Source organism: Tenrec ecaudatus, chromosome 2, assembly GCF_050624435.1.
Source record: "Tenrec ecaudatus isolate mTenEca1 chromosome 2, mTenEca1.hap1, whole genome shotgun sequence".
Lineage (NCBI taxonomy): Eukaryota > Metazoa > Chordata > Mammalia > Afrosoricida > Tenrecidae > Tenrec > Tenrec ecaudatus.
In genome coordinates, this window is record NC_134531.1 from 130053731 (window position 1) to 130074006 (window position 20276).

General features: G+C 36.7%; 1 pseudogene; it reads left to right on the forward strand.

Annotated features, from left to right (window-relative positions):
- The first annotated feature begins 16544 nt into the window (after nt 1-16544).
- Nucleotides 16545-16689, forward strand: LOC142441789 (U1 spliceosomal RNA; annotated as a pseudogene).
- Nucleotides 16690-20276: the final 3587 nt, after the last annotated feature.

Sequence of the window (20276 nt, forward strand, 5' to 3'; positions counted from 1 at the left end):
TTAGTCTTCAAAGTAACATCTTTGTTTTTCAGGATTTTACAAAATTCTTCTGTAGTCAATTTACCCAATGCCTTGTGTCATTTGATCTCTTGACTCTTGCTTCAATGAGCATTGTTTGTGGATCCAAGTAAGATGAAATCCTTGACAACTTCAATATTTTCTCCTATTATCAGTTTACTCTTGAACCAGTTGTGAAGATTTGGGGTTTTTTTTTTACATTTGATTTTAATACATACTGAAAGTTGAACTTCTTGATCTTCATTAGCAAATATTTGAAGGTCTCTTCACTTTGAGAACGCAAAGTTGCCTAATCTGCTTATCACAGATTAGTAATAAAACTTCTTTCAATCCAGCAGCTATATTCGCCTTCATGTATGCTAATTCTCTGGTTGTTTTCACAGTATATAGATTGACTATGTATGGTGAGGGAATATGACCTTGGTACACAGCTTTCCTGATTTTAAACCATGGCAGATTCCTATGTTCTGTTCGCATTACTGATCCTTGATCCATGCGTAAGTTCCCCAGGACACATTAGGTGTTCTGGGTTTTGCCATTCTTCTCAGGCTGATCATCATTTCTTATGATTCGCACAGTAAAGTGCCTGGAGTAGTCAATAAAACACAAATAAACATTTTTCTTAAGGTCTCTCTTTTAAGTCAAGGTCCATCTGGCATCAACACTGACATTCCCTCGCTCATGTCCCTTTGTGAATCTGGCCTAAATCTCTGGCAGGTCCCTGTCGATGTATTTCTGTAACTATTGTAGGATAATCTTCAGTATAATTTTATTTACAGATGATACTGATAATGTTCTGTAATTTGAGCATTCTGTTGGGGTATCTCGTTTGGAATAAGTTAAAATATGGATCTCTTCCAGACAGTTGGCCAAGTAGCTGTCTTCCAAATTTCTGGGCAAGACAAGTGAGTGTTTCCAGTGCTTCATCAGCTTCTGAAAACATTTCAATTGGTATGCTCTCAATTTCTGGATACTTGTTTTTGGTTAATGCTTTCAGTGCAGCTTGAACGTCTTTCTTCAGTACCACTGGTTCATGTTCATACGTTATCTCTTGAAATGGTTGAATGTTGACTAGTCTTTTGTTATCAGATTATGTATTCTTTGCATCTTCTATTGCTGTTTCCTGCATCATTCAATATTTTTCCAGTAGAATCTTTCAATAATGTAACTTGAGACTTGAATTCTCTCTTCAGTTTTTTCAGTTTTGTGCAAAACATATTCTTCCATTTTGGTTTTCTAACGCTAAGTCTTTGAACATTCCATTAAGTTTTTAAATTTGTACTCATGAGTTGTCCCTTGAAAATGTCTGTTCAGCTCTTTAACATTAAATTCTTCCATTTACCTTTCACCTGAATTACCCTTGTGGTATTTTAAAGACCTGTGACATAACTTCCATAATCACAGTAACACATGAGCCATCTCAGTATGATAAACTGATGGACAAGTGGTAGATTTAGTATCTGCTTTAATAAAATATTTCATAATTAGATGGCTTTAAAGAAATCTTCACTGGCCTGAACAATTTTCAGCTCTCACTTTGTGGCAGTCACATATCTCCTGTAACCTTGTGAAGGGGTAGAGTTTATCTGTCAATCAGGTCGCAGCTTGATGACCTCATTTGGGAGGTGCCAATGGAGATAAATAGCTCACTGAAGGCCAGATACATGCCCACTCCTGTTAGATATTCCTGCTGACAAGCCACATGGAGATCCCTGATGGAACCAGAGCCCTAGAGCTGGAGGAGCCACATGGAGACCCAGGCCAGCACTGGGGTGCTTCCTCTGCCATTACATCCACAAGAATTTCCACCCATTGACCTGTGATCTTCCTGCATTTGGTGTTAAGACATGTGTTGCATGAGTCTGAAGAGGAAATTATAGACTGGCATTAGACATAATGGCTAATATTGGACGTATGATCTTGATCTGAACTGGGCTGAGATGTTTTCTTAATCCATAATTGCTGTTGATATAAAGCTTTCTCTTAATGCACATATGAGTGTCTACGATTTTGTTTCTCTAGTCAATCCAGACTCACACAAGCCTCATAATGAAATATTATAGATTGTATAATTTCAAGAGCAGAAAGTTATCATTGCATAATTCTAGATGCTAGAAATCCAAATCCATGGTGTCACAGAGTCGTTCCTTCTTCAAAAATTCCAGGGAAAGATCCCATTACTCAGCCACTTACTTAATGATTACATAACTGTATCTCCCTGACATCCAATGTCAACTTTTCTAAAGAATATTTGAATTTTTATTAATTTCTGATTTTCCTTTATGGATTCTAACTTTTTCAAATGCTTTCAGTCGTAGGCAAATTAATTTTAAGCCATTATTTAAAATAAATATTAAATATAAGCTAAGTGAGTTCAAGTTGTTATTTCCAAGTCCTTAACATTTTATTTATCCTGGCATAATCCAAAATTATTGAATAAATTATAAAACTTATTTTAATTTACTTAGAATTTTCAATTTACTTCAATATTGGGGAGTTACCTCCCATATTTACTCAATAATTGTTCTTTATTTGTGTCTTAGTTTAGTATACAATGTACAGTATTTACCCCTTAGTAATAGATTTCATGTAACAACTGTAAAATAATAGATATTGGCCTTGTACATACAACTAGATCTGTTTTTAAAAGGAATATATTATTGTGCTAGGTACTCTAGAAAGAACAAACAAGAAATGGAAGCAGTGAGCACATATAATTAATCTGACCACTAAAATGGTAAAAACAAGAATTAGCTTCCATTTACATTTGTCTCTTCCATCTGTCCTCATGCATTCAGTATCAGGCATTAAGTACAGTAATCTCCAGTAGATAGTTCAGTGGATTTTTACACACTTGCCATCTTGGTGCAGATCACCTATGTCTAGGACTTGAGATAGTCTCCTTATTCTTTGATATTCAAACCCCTACTTCCATGAACAGAAATGAACTCTGTCTGTGCTTGAACATCATATGAATGCAACCATAGTATTGAGGGACACCAAGGTCAATTGGTATAAACTAGTTTAAAAGACAGTGTGCTACAGTCTACTTTGGTTGTTGCACTCTCGCTGTCTGAACGAAAGAAAAAAGATGAAACTTGGAAGGCAAATGGAAACAATTAGTCCAATGAACTGTGAAAGCATCAATTTTCCAGCCCTGAGACCAGTAGGATGAGATGGTGCCTGGCTACGGCTACCAACTGCTCTGAAAACGATCACATTTCAAGGACCTTGAAATAATGAGAGAACATTGTGAAACTAATTTGAAATTCAAAATCATAAAAGACCAGGTTTATTGATCAGACAGAGACTGATGATAGTATCCTTCCCCCTAAAAGACTATGGTCCTTAGCCACCCTTCAGACCTGGAATTGAATTCACTCTCTTATTAGAATATCCAGCCGTTTAAGATTTTTTAAAGGGGCAGCATCTAGCCAAGGACAAAGTCAGGGGGTTACCAAAAAAGGAAGAACAGAATCAGAAAACACAGGTGAAATTTGGATAAATTATAGTACATTGAGGGAATATAATGGATGGATTGAAACAATGTCAAAGGCAAAACTGATCTACTCTGTAAACCTTCACTTAATTCACAATAAAGTTAAAAATATAGAATCATAGAGCATATACACCTAAAATGTTGATTTATCACTAGATAAAAAATAGGTTGTGTCTATTGGATCTGTTAAGGAATGTGATATTTTTTCCTTGCAGAATCTCCTATCCTACAATACAGAGTTCCCAGGATATTTATTATCCTGGTTAAGACACGATCCTGGATGGAATGGACAACACCACTGTTTATTGTGTTGGGACTAGACTACCATTGGCTACAGGACAAGGACCATTTCAAGTTTCAACTTGCTATAAAACCAAGCATGTATGTGTTGGGTTCAAATTCAAGCTCTTCCTCTTACTAACTGAGTGACCCTGCACGATTGTGTCAACCTCTTGTGATGCAGTGGATTGTGCATTGGGCTGTTAACAGCAAGGTCAGAAGTTGAAAATCACAAGTCCCTCTGTAGGAGAAAAGTGATGCTTTATGCTTGCATAAAGATTTATAACCTTGGAAACCTCCAGGGACAGTTTTACTTTGTCCTGCAGGGTGGCTATGAATCAGAGTTGACTTGATAGCAGTGAGAGTTTTTCATGTTTTGGTTCCATTGGCCATTCCACTTATACTTGTCATTTGTCTCCTCCCTGCTCTCTGTCCTGGGAAATTGACCTTTAATCAAAATGTGTGTTTTGACTTCCTGCTGGATTTGGCCAAGAATGAGCCCTTGCAGAAGCACAGACATTTGGAGAATCATGAGGCCAGCATATTATTTCCTTTGGACCAGCCTACAGTGGGGTGATTTCGGTTGGCTGAGTCTCTCTACTGCAGTCCTTCTTCTAGTCCCTCTCTTTGGTAACAGTTCACCTTCCATTATTTCAGCTCCTGACCACTGAACTATTGTTTGTGTTTCCTCTGCATCTCATTTAAGCCAGTTGTTACGGAGTTAATTATGACTCAAAGAGACTCCATTTGCTTCACAGTAGAGCTGTGCTCCACAAGATTTTCAAGGCTGTTTTTCAGAAATAGACCATCAGACCTTGCACGTGAGGCTTCTGGGTGAACTAGAGCCTGCAACTCTTCTGTTAGCATCCATGCACATCAACAATTCGCCCTCCTCTCCCTGGGTCAAAGTTCATAGAGGTTGGTAACTGAGAAGGAAGACTGTTTAATTAGAATGTTGACTTCACTGTTTCGTACGGTAAAGCAGTCTTGCTTGGTTGGTTCTATGGCTCAGAGTCAGAGACTTTTGCTGCTGGTTTGAAAATAGTTTCTTTTGGTAGAGTGGGATGAGTGTAGAATGTTTTTATCCCTGGTGTACTCTTCAGTTAGGATTATCTAACACCAACATAGACCTTTGTTTTCCTTTGTAACACATTCTTTTGAGAAATATGCACTGTGTCAGTATTTCTGGAAGAGGAGGCTTCTATATCCAGCATCACTTGTAGGATGTATCTGAAAACAGCCCAATCTCAAGAGTACGTAGTGGGGTTGACTCCATACCATCAATCAGTCTCATTCTTCATACAGGATCTTTTCTGGGGTGGGTGAGAAAGCTATTTATTCCTGCCTATTAACTTCATATAGAAAGAACTGAATTCACCAGGAATCATCTAATTCCTACAATAAAACAGCAAAAATTGAAACAAGGGGTGATTACCTTTCCACTAGTGAACTCTGAGCTCTCTATGCAGTTTTTCCGTTGGCTCCCAAACAACATGGGACACAAAGGGGCCACTCTGGGACATTTGGTGCTTCACATTTACATCAGGGAAGAGGCAATCCAAGTCATTCTTTCATATACCAGAAGGCCTTCCAGAGTTTTGGTAGTTATCTCTAAGAATGGAAGTAGAAAAGAGCAACAACTCATATTTATTTTAATATTTACTATTATTTTATTTTATTATTATTAAACCATTCTATTTTCATAATATCCTTATTCTTGTTGTCAACCACATGAACGAGAATGAAAATAAATTCTAGTTAAAATACATATGTCCCTTAATATATAAAATGAGAAAAACATTCATCTCTTTTATCTGCCTTTCAGGCACCCGCCCCCCCCCCTCCAAAAACAAAGTAATTCCCTCTTTATCAGGAAAACCACTACACTACAATTATAAGGCTGATTAGACACTAAAGCTGGTTACAAATTGTGAAATCTCTATCCTACTAGATATTTTAAAGTTTAACAGAAATCCATTCATCTTCAAAGATTAACTATAGGTCTGCCTGGAGGCAGGAGCTTAGACCAAATGACCTCTTGAGCTTTCTTGTCTGATGATATCATGGAATTAAATGGCCAGCAGCCTGGAGGAGCACAAAATAATTCCAATTCCAGTCTTTATGATGGCTTGACGAGAGCAGGTGTGACTGTATTAATCAGCATGTAGCAAAAATGCTTATGCCTGTTAATGAGATGGCAGAGGCGATGTTGTGCAAACTCTCACGGTGAAAACATCCCTGCCTGGTACCTATGCCCTTGGGCACTTGTCCAATCACTGTGTGAATGGCCTTGACTGAGCATGGCTGTGGTTTTGGAGATGGGATTCATGTGCATAAAATCCCTTTACTAACACTATTACTTCCACTTATTGAAACACTGATTCCTGCTAAACACACTGAAGGGGGAAATTTCTGTCGGTGTTGAAATAATATTAGAAAATAAGAAATAGCTTTCAGATCCATATAAGAGCTTCCTTATAATAGTCGAGAGAAAAAGAAACTAATACTCATGTCATCTCTCCCCCATAGTGTTCTGTGACATACAAAGCCTGGGCTGGGAGTTAAAAATATTGCATATTAAATTTTGCTGAACATTAGCAATAAAGTAATAGAAACAGAATGTCGTATTTTATACCTATAATTTGCTTTCACAGAATTCTGTCATCATTTTAGGGAGAAAGGGCAGAATAATCCTATCATGAAACTATTTATTACAACATTCTATTCTCATAAAGTCTTTGTTCGCATTACCTTCTATAAATGAGAACTAATAAAATGCTAGTTACAAGATATATTGTTATTTAATATATAAACAGATGAAACCATTTAATTCAATGAAGTAGGATAGAGTATTAACCTTTGGAGAACAAGAGTTCATGACGAAGGATTGATGGAGTGATTCTGTATTTTATCAAATCACTTAAGTCAAAATGAAGTGTAAGTTAATTGGTTATTACAAAGCAGTGCAAAGACAGTTTCATGGCTTAAAAAGCATCCGTTTCCATTATCATCAATGTGATAAGTAAAAGTCATTTTACCTTGTTTCTACATGCTTTTATATTGTATAGTAAGGGAAATATATTATGTCAATGTAGATGGACTTTTCTCAGAATTACTGAGAAATTCTTTGTAAAAAATTTCACAATTTGGGGAAAACATTAAAAAACATTTTAGTCATAATAAATTATAGAGAGAATAATCACAATTTGCGAGGAAACTAAAACCTAACAAACAAAATTGTAGCCTAGCTCATGAAATAGGAAGAAAACATAGGAATAATAATTAGTACATGTAAGAAAGAAGATAAACTCGTTTATTTTATCATGGCAATTAAAAACATGCTAATTTAGATCTACAGTAGGAAATAGAACAAAATGGACTTGGAGTAAAAGGTAAGTCACCTTTCTCGCACTTATGCCCCAAGCATCTAGTCCCTCACAGTGCACTCAACTAGGAGATGCACATATTTTGCCACACATGGAAGAATAAGACACATTTGTTTTAGTGAAGAACACTGTATCTAAAAACACATATTTGCCTGCAAACCAACACAGAATCAAGCACACACATCTACCTTGTTTTTTCATAGTCAATAATATCTTTCTTGTAATTATACCACTATTTGAGCAATCTTCAGCTGACATGCATTTATGCTGTTTTCACTTTATTTTTTTAAAAAACACATTACAATTAAATGTTGTCAGACTTATACTGTCATATACAACTTTCAGGTGTGCATATATGACTTCCAATGGCATTGCTATTCCCATTAGTCAGAAGTCAGGCATGCCTCTGTGCTTGTGTTAGTCTGGGTAGGTCTCCCAGGGAGGGGCCTGAGAAAGAGATAGTGTCTCCTGCCTCCAATGAGGAAAATCCAGTTTTCCCAGAATCCTCAGGAGAAGGCCATGCCTACACCCTGATGGGTGATGTCTTAAGTCACAGCATTCAGTAATTTTGAAGATACCCCCAAGGAAATGAAGGAACTGACTTGGTTTAAGCCCTATGCTAAATTTAGGTCTTAATTCTACCCTAATCCTGTCCGTTAGCGTAGTAGAGAACAGCCTCTGAAATGGGATTATAGCCACGGTTGCAGAGTCTAGATTTATATCACACATGGAATTATGAAGAGAAAGATCATAATAATTAAGCACAACTCATATATGTAAACATTATATATATACATATATATATATATTTACTTGCTAAAATTTTAGACCCTCCCTTTTACAAACTATGAAGCCTAGTCCTCCTGATGATCAAAACTGAGGAAACTCCTTGGAGAGATGGCTAAATTAATGACTTGGCTAAAATAAAGACTCAAATATAGCAGCATTTTAAGGTTGACTCAGAACTGGACATTATATCATTCTGTCGTACATAGGATCACTATTAATTGGAACTAGCCCAATAGCATCTAACAACAACAAAGCGTTATAGAATTATAAAATCAAAAGTTTATGGACATGAAAAATGGAAGCCACTGATGAATGGATAAACAAATGTGCTATATACATGCAAAGGAACCCTAGTGGCATAGGTTTACTCAATGGACAGCTAACCAATAGGTCAACAGTTCAAATCCACTAGCAGCTCTGAGGAAGAAAGATGAGACGTTCTACTCCTGTAAAGAGTTGCTGTCTTAGAAACACCTAGGGGCAGTTGTACTATGCGCTGCATGGTTGCTATGAGTCAGAATTGACTCCACGGCAGTGAGTTTGACTTTTGAGATTTTGAAAGAAACATATAGCCTTGATGCTTGGCTTCAAAAGGATAAACTTTAAAAACATGCTGAATCACAAAATGGCAAATAGTCTATAATGTCACCTATATTAAACAAGCAAATCCTTAGAAACCAAAGATTATCAGTGGCTACGAGGGATGAGAAGGAAGGGGATGGAAGGAAAGAGAAATTTTGCCTAAAGTGCCTTGAGTGTTTAATAATGGTGGCAGAATGATTATAGAAAGTATAGAGGAAATAATTGCACAACTTGAAGAATGTAATTAATGTTGCTGAATTACACATGTAGATATTGTTAAATTGCTGTGTTTTATTGTGAATATTTTCACCACAATAAGTATAAGTGGTTATGGACATTATTTATATTGATAACCATTGAACGTTTCCCATGGATGAAGAAACTTTTGAAAGCTATTAATGGATTGCTCTCTAATTAGGTTACAACAATTAATAGTCTTTCTCATTAGAGATGGAGAGGACATGTTTACCTCACTGTCACCAATCTTGTGCACTATTATTCAGGGAACATTGAGTGCTTCCTCTGTGCCAGGTCTTTTAATGGGTACTAGAAATATCAAGGGAATAACAGAGACAATGTCCCTGACATCATGACGATTTTATGTTATTCATATTATCTGAAAAGAACCAGGATGACAATTCAACAGGCAATATATTTTCAGATAATAAAACGTGCTATTAAAATTAATACAGGGTAAAGGGATAGAGTGTGATGGGGTTCAGGGATTCTACAAGGAGTATTCAAGGGAGGTCTTTCTGAGAATGCAACATTTGAAAAGAGATTGTGTGAAGGAAGGAGATGCACTGGTCTCAGGAAAGGACTACAAAGGGAAAATAAGTAGAAAGGTCTGGAAATTCCCTTCCAGTGCTTTCTCTACCACCAGAGATATTCCAGGGGCAAGTAGGATCCTATCAGATAGGATTTGGTAGCATATATGATGTACCATTGAGAACCAATTTTAATTCAAAACTATTCTACAGGCAGAATAGAATTGCTTCATAGACTTTCCAAGACAGCAAATCTTTACGAGAAGAAACTCCCCTTTCTTTTGTCCTTTCTGTTAGCAGCCTGATACTTAATTCATGCCACCACCAGGGCACAGAACACCGTGCGAGGATATGGGGAGGGTTAAACCAGTGGTGGAATGCAACTAATTTAATAACCAGTTCACTGCCCTAATGACTGTTGTAGGATTAAAGACTGGCTTTTCATACCATATATTTCTTCATACAGTTAAAAGAGGTACACAAACGATGTTGGTATAAGAAAGTTTTAAAATATTAGATAACACTGGAAACAAAAAATAAAACTTAGCTTAGATATTTCCATATTGCTTCTTGATTGATGACCTCACTTGCAATATTCTTCCCTTTTATCTGAGCACCATCAATTGCGTGCTTTATCTCCTGGAGGAGTAGGAGCGCATTCCTTCAGAGGTAGACCAGTTAGACAATATCTTTGTGTTTGATAGATTAGAAACAGGAGACATCTCTATCTCTTCTCTGAACATAGTATATTCATCTTTGAAAAATGTCTTTCTACTTCTGCTGAGTTCTAGCCATTGTGCAGACAATATTTTAGCTCTTTAAAAGTGCTCCGGAATCCCATATCTGACAACATTTTCTGGGAATTTGGAGTGTAACACAGAGTTGAAACCAAGGACAGTGTGTCACCCTCTGGTCGTTGGCCATTTTTCTTCTTTAAATTATAGGTTTGTTGTATAATAAGTTTTATAAAACAGATAAATAAATATTGCAAGCATATTTCAGTGTCTTTTTTAAATAGCTGTGGCAATTAGAATGCACGTTATGTGTATGGACATTGAAAAGAGTAAGGAGGTAAATGTGAGATTTCCACATTGGCAGATGCCCAGGTATCTTAGAGAGGACCCTGATTATAAGTTCCATTTTAACAAATGGTCCCCCACTCAGCAAAAAGCTAGGTATCTGTTGTGCAAAACCAGTGCACATCAGTTGCATTCCTCCACCGGTTTAAATTCTTTCCACAATGAGGGAAGGTCATTCTCAGAAAAAAAAAAAAATTGGTCTTTGAAAATTTCTCAGGTAAAAAAATTCTCCTTTAAAATAATTGTTGAAAAGGTTTATTAAATTATGAGTGAAAGGGAAAGTTTTAAAATATATTTTAAAAGATTATTTTATTCTCTTAATTGTTCATTTGTGTACTTCCCCAAATTTTAAGTGTGATTGATTCTTTTTTGTATATTTAAGGAATTAGTTTGCTCCTTGTTACCTGTAATGGAAAATAATTCTTCCAACTTATAATTTCTCTATTAACATCTATTGAGTATGAAAATGTTTATAGTTATGTATTTGAATGTGTCAAAGTATCCCTTTGTCGCTTCTAAGTTTTATGGCATCTGCACTCTGATTCAAAAGATTATGACCTATCATTTTTCCATATTTAAATTTTTATGTCTATATGTAGTACTGTACATCTGGAATTTAATTTAATATACCCAAGAACATAAATCTTATGTTTTTTTAATTTCAGATTTCCCAACAAATGTTCCAGCAGTCACTGTTTAAATTTTCTTACTGATTGAATGGGAAAATATATACTCTGAATGATGTTAGCATTAAAATTTTTTGAGCCCTATTACGATTTTCTTCCTATTAAAGTATATATTTCTATTTTGTTAGAGATGTTTTCAAATGAAGGAATTCAATTTTCATGAAATCATTTTCTTGTATTGCTTTTTCCTATTAATATGTTGAGTGATTTGTATATAATTTTTTTCAGATCAACAAACTTTTACTAGGTGCCAACTACACTCCTGTCTAGACTAGTGTGTTGGACAGGGTTCTCTAGAGAGACAAACCAGATTGCTAGTAATTATATATAAATATATTTATAAAGATAGATATATAATACAAGAAATGAATCGTTAAATTATATACAGATAGATAATACAAGAAATTAACAGTTATATTATAAAGCAGTGAGACACTAGCAGTCCTTTAAGGCTTGAGAGCCGCCAGTTGCCAGTCCCCTGCTGTAGAGAGAGCTGGGCTATATATATCCAGGCAGCAAACAGCAAGGCGGGTCCACAACTGTCATCAACTGTTGGTCCCCAGCTCCAGAGATGAGCATTCCAATCGTGTGGACTTAATGGGACCTCAACTTACAGCGACACAGTCCACAGGCTAGGCATTCCACAGGTAATGTACCCCTTTAAACTGAGGCACAGAACAAGCAAGGTGAGGCTCACCGAGTCATTTATCCCTCTGCTCTTCAGTTAATCCTACTTGTGTTTATCGGCCAGGCTGGCACAATAAACTATCGCAACTAGGAAGAGGTAAGCCAACTAAACAAATAATTTAGTAGTAATGAACCCAAATTATAAGTGGAAAGCTCAGGATGCTATTAAATGAGGTAAGGAAGGCCAGTAGTTAACCTACAGTGATGGAGTCAGATTAAGAATATCACCAGAGATAATGACTTCTAAGCTAAATTTTATTGTGGAAGTTAGGTCTAAAGTTGGTTCCAACTAGCAGTGTCCCTGCATACAACAGAACACAAAATGCCACCAGTGCTGCATCTTCTCTACACCTGTTGCTATGGGTGAGGCCATTCTTACAATCCATCTAATCTAGTGTCTTCTTTATCATTGACCCTCTACTGCACCAAGCATGATGTCTTCTCCAGAGACAGGTCCCTCCTGATAATATGTCCAAAGTATGTGAAACAATGATTCATAATTCTCACTTCTAAGGAGCATTCTAGCCATACATTTTCAAAGATAGGTTTATTTATTCTTCTGCCAATCCATGTGTGGTAGTTATATAGCCTGGTGTCAATTTGGGGCTTGAGAGGATTGAGAGTGAAGGGGTGGCATCTAGTCTGTTTTAGTATGGGTAGACTAGAGAAACAAATCCATGGATCCACATATATGTATATGTGGGCATGGCCTTCTACTGAGAATTCTGGGAACTCCTGTGTTTTCCTCGTTGGAGACAGGAAGCACTTTTTCTCGCTCCTTACTCCCTTAGAGATGCACTACTGACAAGACACATTGCACTACCCTGATAGAGCCCTTGCCCTGGAAGCTGAAGAATCACGTGGAGACCCCTGACCAGTGTTAAGCTGCCTCTACTGACACTAGATCCACAAGACCACCCACTGGCCTGTGATCTTCCTGCATTCAGCATCGTTGCATGTGCTTCATGAGACTGTAGAGGACTTTATAGATTGGTATCTGACATATGGGCTAATATCAGACTTACGGACATGATCTGGACTGGCTGGGATATTTTCTCAATATTCAATTGGTCTTGTACATAAACCTCTTTCTTATACACATGAGTGTCTATGAATTTGTTTCTCTAGTCTACCCAGACTAATACACCATGGTACACTCAATATTCTTGTGCAACACTATAATGCAAAGGTATCAACTCTGCAGTCTTCCTTTTTATTGTCCAGCTTTCATATTAATATAGAACTACTTAAAATGCCAGGGCTTAGTTTAGAAACATTTTTGTCCTCCAGGTGTCATGTTTGCTTTCCATTTTTTAAATAAAAGATCATTGTATTGGGGGCACTTACTACTCATAACTATTGATACATCAATTGTATCAAGCATCTTAGTACTTATGTTGCCATTATTATTTTCTAAACATTTACTTTCTATTTGAGCTCTTGATATCAGCTCCACCTTTTTTCCTCTCTTTTCCCCCTCGTGATCCCTTGATAAATTAGTATCACTTTCATTTCTTACACTGGCCACTGTCTCCCTTCCCCCACATCCCCCTAAGAGGGATGGGATGATTATGTGTTGATCAATTGCAATTGGTTCCCCCTTCCTCCACTCCTCTCCCCACCTTCTCCCTGGTATCGGTACTCCCATTTGTGTTCCTGAGTTCCATGTGTCGTGAACTCTTATCTCCTATCTGTACCTGTGCACGTGCTGTTCTAGCCTGAAATGAAAATCAGGATTGTGATCATGGTAGTGGGGGGTGAGGAAGCCTCAAGGAACCAGGGAATGTTGTGTGTTTCATCAGTGCTCTACTGTGTGCCCTGGTTGACTCATCCCTTCCTTGTGACCCTTCTCTGAGGAGATGTCCCACTGTCTACAGATGGGTTTGGGGTCCCTGCTCTGACCATCCTTGTTCTCAACAACATGTTTTATTTGTTTGTTTGTTTTTTGTTTATCTGTGGTCTTCTGATGCCTGTTACCTGATCCTGTCATTACCTCAAGATCTCACAGGCTGCTGTGATTCTTCCATGTGGAATTATTGTTTCTCTACTAGATGGCAACTTGCTTAACTGAAATCCTTTAAGACCACAGACACAGCACCATCTGCTTTCTTCACCACATTTGTTTTTGCACCCATTTTGTGTTCAGTGATTGTGCCAAGAGGGTGAGCATCACAGAATGCCAGGTTGTTAGAACAAAGTGTTCTTGCATTGAGGCAAGACTTTAGCAGAGGCCCAAAATCTGTCTACTAACTCAGTGTGCTGCCATATAAATATATATACAGAGGCCAGTACCTCTATTTTTATAAATTAATGTATTTACATATGCACACACTTATGTTTTACCTCTATCCATAACTTTGCTTCCCAGATCTTTCCTCTGTTTCCTTTTACCTTCCTCCTGCCCCACCATCATGCTCACCCTTCTTCTGCCTCTTAGTAATTTCTCTCAACTAGATTGCTGTTTCTATGAGACTCCCCAGAATCCTCCTCATTGTTTCTTTTAATTCCCTAGTTGTTCCCCTGTCTATGGCATTGTTTGCTCACTGCTCCCTTACCCTGGTGCCTCTTCCGAAGTCCCTCTGGAACTGTCGGTCCCATTGCTTTCTCCTTGTACTTGCTTTCCATGCTATCTTCTATAGTTTGGGAAACCAATAATAATGGAGACAGAACAAAAAGAAAACAAAAGTTTGAATAAAAAAGAAAGGAAAAAAGTAACAATAACTAGCAAAAATGACCCCCAAATATCATAAATATAATTTATAATATTCAGCCATTCTTTATATCCTGGAATAGACCCCATTTGGCCCAGATATATTAAGTTTCTTATAAAATTTGTACATATTTTTCTGATTTTATATTTGTATTGATAATTTAAATTACTTTTAGCCTTAATATTACTTTTTCTGTTCTGTGTTAATTTAATGATGATGTTATGTTATTTGCTAAAAATAATGTTGTATTTCCTAACAAAACAAAATTTGATTCCTTTTTCAATGATACTGTCTAATGGTGCTGAAGTTTTTGGAATATCATTGCATCTTGATTGCATGTTTGATCAATTTTGAACTAAAGACTTTTGTAGGATTCTTCAATTTCTTCTTTGCTAGCTTTAGTAGTTGGTCTGTAAATTTGAATAATAAGTTAATTGATTGGTTTCTTAGTATTCCTATAGATAGTAGGCTATTATAGATATTATTTTTTGCACAACATGATTGATCTACAAGATGTACATGATCAAAATTGATATGCCCCTTGAATTGTTATTCTCAGCACAGAATTGTCTGATTCAAAATAGCCAGTACCAGTCCATTTCAGCTCACTAATGCATAGGATATTGATCTTTATGTCATCCATTTCAGTTTTGATGATTTCTAATATTCCTACATTCATACTTTATATTCCAAGACCCAATAATAAATAATAAGCAATGTTTACAGTGTTTCTTCTCATTTTTATTCTGCTCAATCAGTAAATGAAGGTCCCTAAGCTTTACTCTACCAATGTGATTATGGTTGTTTTAGTCCATGTAGACTAGAGAAACAAATTCATAGACACTCATATGTGTATAAGAAAGAGCTTTATATAAAGAGCAATTGTATATTAAGAAAATATCCCAGACCTGTCCAGATCATGTCCATCAGTCTGATACCAGCCAATACTAGTTTAGAAATTCCTTTTCCAACTCACCAACACATTCAATGATGCCAAGTGCAGGAAGATCACAGGCCAGTGGGTGGAAAGTCTTGTGGATCCAGTAGCTGTAGAAGCATGTCAGAGCTTCCAGGGGTCTCAATGTGGCCCTGGGCTCCTACAGCTCCAGGTCCCTGGCTGCCATCAGCATAACTCCATCTGGCTCATCAACAGGATTGTCTCGCAGGGAGAGTGTGTCTGGGCTCCAATGAACTATTTATCTTCATCTCACCTCCAAATGAGGTCATCAAGCAATGTCCTGATTGACAGGCAAGACTCCACCCCTTCCTCAAGTTGACAGAAGATTATGTAACTGCCACAATGGCAACTCTTTTTGATAAGGTAGCTCTTCCACAGTGGTACTTTGAGTGCCTTCCACCCAGAGCGGCTCCTTGTCTGGACTATATCTTACAGGGTTCTGGTTTTATGAAAGAAGTTTTGAGTCTCTGACAATATCCCGCTTAGATTCATAAGGTTTTTAGTGGCTACTTCCTCAGAAGTGGACAGTCAATTCCTTCTTTATAAACTGTTATCAAACTGCAAGCTCTGTTTGAACCTATTCACCTTGAGTCACCCTGCTCATATTTGAGTTACCAGTAATATGGCTTCTTGCAACATAGCAACAATCAAGCCACAAACCACTGCAGTATGGCAAACTGAAAGACAAGTGGTTATACACACACACACACACACACGTGTGTGTATAATTACATAATACACACACATATATTTCAGTTATTATATTGGGTTGTGGCTTTATTTATAACATAGTACATCAGTTTTTTAAATGTTGGATAATTTTATATTATGCCTTTGAGGCTAATAACACAAGCATATCATTTAGAACTAACTTTTTAATTACCGTATATTATTTGTGTCTTACACATCCCTACTTACCTGATCTAATCAGTTTCTCTTAGTAATGTAATGATTTTACTACTAAATTACTTTCCTGAATTATACTAGTTAAACTGTCTTCTCCATCTCATTTTTCATCACGTGTTTCTTGAAATTTTGTATCTTTTTGTAAAGTTTTATTAAGATTTTGGTTCCAGACTGTATTTTTTAAAGTTTCATGGAGAATACTTACCTGGCAGGGAAGATGTTTTCCCAGGTGAGGCTTATCCATTGCATTCCAGGGGTACTGACCCTTGAGATTTCCCCTAATGTGGGAAACTTGACTGCATAATTTGTGGTAGTAGGGAGATGAGTTCTCCCTCTCCCCTGAAAATTAAAATTAACTAAATAAATAATATTTAATGGAATCTTTGTTTCAAAATGTAGAGTACAGTGAATGACATAACCTTGTTCTGACTTTCATAGGTAATATTTCTTTCTTTTTCACTTGCAATATTTTTCCAAGGGTACCTTGCTGAATGTTCAATTAGTTTTTAATAGTAAGAGTGCTTTCTCATACATCTATTTTAATACTGTAACATTAAGTAGTATTTGAGAGTGTTATGGATTAAAAGTTCCACACCCCCCTTTTCAAATTACATGAATTCTTGACCCATGCACATTTGAATGTGATTCTTTTGGGAAACATAATTTTTCTTTTGTTAGGTTAATGATTCATATTATCTTAGATGGATTCTAAATCTAATTACTTCATATATATATGATAAAAATAGACATACAGAGGATAAAGTATACACCATGAGAGAATTTGTATAGAAGTAAAAGATCATCAAGGAACTAAAGACTTCCCAGGGAATCAAGGAAGCAATCAGAATGAGCCTGATATGAAATTTAGTCCAGATCCACCAGGAATTAAATTTCTTTCTTTGACAACTACTTACTTGTGGCATTTTTGTAATGTCAACACAAAGTTACTATTACAAAAAGTTTAAGCTGAGCAAGGATTCAGTATGTATATGTATGGACTGTGATAAGACTTGTATGACCCCCTAATAAATTGTTTAAAAAAAAGAAATATAGACTGTTGTGTAGGATGATTATACAAATTTTCTCATAAACAATTTTTCTAGGGTCTTGCAATACTTAGGTTTTGAATCAACTAGACTGGGTCAGGATTCTCAATGGTTTGGTAGTTAAACCAAATCAAACTCACTGCCATTGAATTGATGTTGACTTGTCATGACCATTTTAGACAGAGTAGAACTGTCCCTGTGAGTTTCTGAGACTGTAGCTCTTCGCAGGAATAGATAACTCCATTGTTCTCCTTCAGAGAAGTTGGTGGTTTTAAACTGCTGAATTTGCAGTCCACCTGGTAACCACTCTGCCACTAAGGCACATTTGGTTTGGAAATTAAGATTTAGTAATTCTCCCATGCTAGGATCTGAGACATGTGATCTAACACAACGTGATTGCCTCTGTAATGGAATCTGCTTTGAATAGCTCATCTGTTGTAAGAACATGCAATACCTTTACTCAGATCACAGCCCTAATGCAATCAATCAAGAGGATGTTCCCTCAGAGGTGTAGCTTGCTTCCAATATGAGCCAATACCGTGGAAATTTTGCTTTTGTTTGATCTCAATCTTGCATGTAACTCATTGATATCTGCTTCTTTGGACTTGAGTCAACAGCCTGCTCTACGGTCTGACAATCCTGGGAGTTCTCAGTGGCCAGCTATCTGGCCTGCTGATTTTGGATTCATTTGATACTGTAGCCACCAGCTTGTTGTCTTCCTGCCAGTCATTGGTTCATCAGCACTATCTGCCTGTGAGTCAGGTGAAATCTCCAATTTAACATCTCACCCAAGGACTTGGAACCTGCCCAGATTTGGACTGGCCATTGAATTTGAAAACCACTGCTTTCAGTATGATTTACAACTAAAAATAAAGAACACCAAATCGGAATCATTGTATTAATAGACAGCATCATGTTAAATAGAGAAAAGCTTGAAGTCATCAAGGATTTCATTTTGTTTGGATTCATAATCAATATTCATAGGAGAAACAATCAACAAATGAAACAGTGCATTGCATTGGGCAATTCTGTTGCAGGACCCTTTAAAGTGTTGAAGTGCAAAGATATAACTTTGGGGACTAAATTATGCCTGACCCAAGCCATGATACTGTCAATCATCTCATATGTATGTGAAAATTGGACAATGAAAAACTGAAGCAAAACTGAAGCAATTGGTGTTGGCTAAGAATAGTACATACAGTCAGAATACTCATTAGAAGGAAGTATGGTGGGATTTTTGTCTTACATGCTTTGGACATGTCATCAGGAGAGACCAGTGCCTGGAAAAGGATACAATGCTTGCTAAAGACAAGGGGCAGCTAAAGAGAGGAACACTCTTGACAGTGTGGTGGCAAAAATGGCCTGAAATACAATGATCACAATGAGGGTTCAGGACGAGGCAATATTTTGTTCTGTTGTGAGGGGCCAGAATGGGTTCACTAGCATGTAATCACAACAACATAACTGTGTGAGACATTTTCTTAATATAAACTTCACGGTATCTACACATTTATAAGCTTCATTGGTTTTGTTTTTCTACATGACCCAGCCCATGACAAGGAGTACATTTCTTTCTGCCTGAATTTCTTTCAACCTGAAGACAGCTCTGTAACATTCACGGTAAGGCTGAACTTAACAGCGAAGCTTGTGTGGTTATGTGTATGCTTTTTTGATTTATCCGTTACTTATCATTCAAGCTGAACAGGATCAGAATGATTGTCACCAATTTTTCTTCATGTTAACAACGGTAACTTGCGTTTCGGCTCCACAACATCTGGCTGCTTCTTTGCTCAGCCCCAGCTGCCTTATCGCTCTACACTGCCCAAGAGTGTCAATGAGCCCCCTGCTTCAGTGCTGTATTTTATGTTTAGACACATGTATTCCAAAATTGGGGTTTTGAATTTTCTTTGGTTGGATTTTAGACTTTTCTTTTTGTGGTGTGAATCACAAATCTGGGAACTTCTTTGTTCTTTAAAAATCTTTAAAGACAACTATCCTTTCGGTGTTGTTTTCAATTTATCTAATCTCTAATGCATTTGCATTACATATTGCGGTCTGAGGTAATAAATGTTCTCTACTTTCTTCAGAAATTTATTGAGCTTGCTTTATTTCTCAATCTCTTGTCCTAGGATCTAGTTTCAGAGAGAAGGGTGATTGGGAAAGATAATTCTGTCCTGCAACCTTAGACTTGGAGGCATGCATATTTTTCTTTCGCACACGTTTATATACAGAAAGTAAAAGTGGAGGAGCCAAGGTGCTTTATGGCAGTAGGCATATTATTCACTTAGATGGATACAAATATATGACAAAGTAAGTTGGGGGGGAGGGGTGTGGTATGTTTTAGGTAAAAGACACATCTAATCTAATTTGACAAACTAATGACTAATAGTTCAATATGGTAAATAGACTGATTGTTTTCTGTTATTTTGCCAGGGAGACATTTCAGAACAATTGAAAATAATGGCATACACTATTATTATACAAAGCCACTGCCAAAGATCCTTTAGCAAATCACCTATTCATATATTCAGTCCTGTGGTCAAAATTTCACAGGTACTTAGGGCTTCAAATAGATTCAATTATGGATAAGTAGCTTCTTTAAACTACATTTCCATTTCATTTAAATATATCTACTCCTTTAGACAAGTCACCTGATTTGTTTTCACTGTGATAGTGTTGTTATCATTTGTTATCGTAGGTCTAGTAAGGACTACAAAGGAATATATAACCATTTTTACGAGAGCGAAGAAAGGTAATTTGTAAATGGAGCTTCTCTCATAATTAATGAGAACTAAAGATGAAAATAATAATAAGGCAAAGACTGTATCCCTATGTTTCTGAATTGTAGATTTTATATAATTTATTTATTACATAATTGTGGTA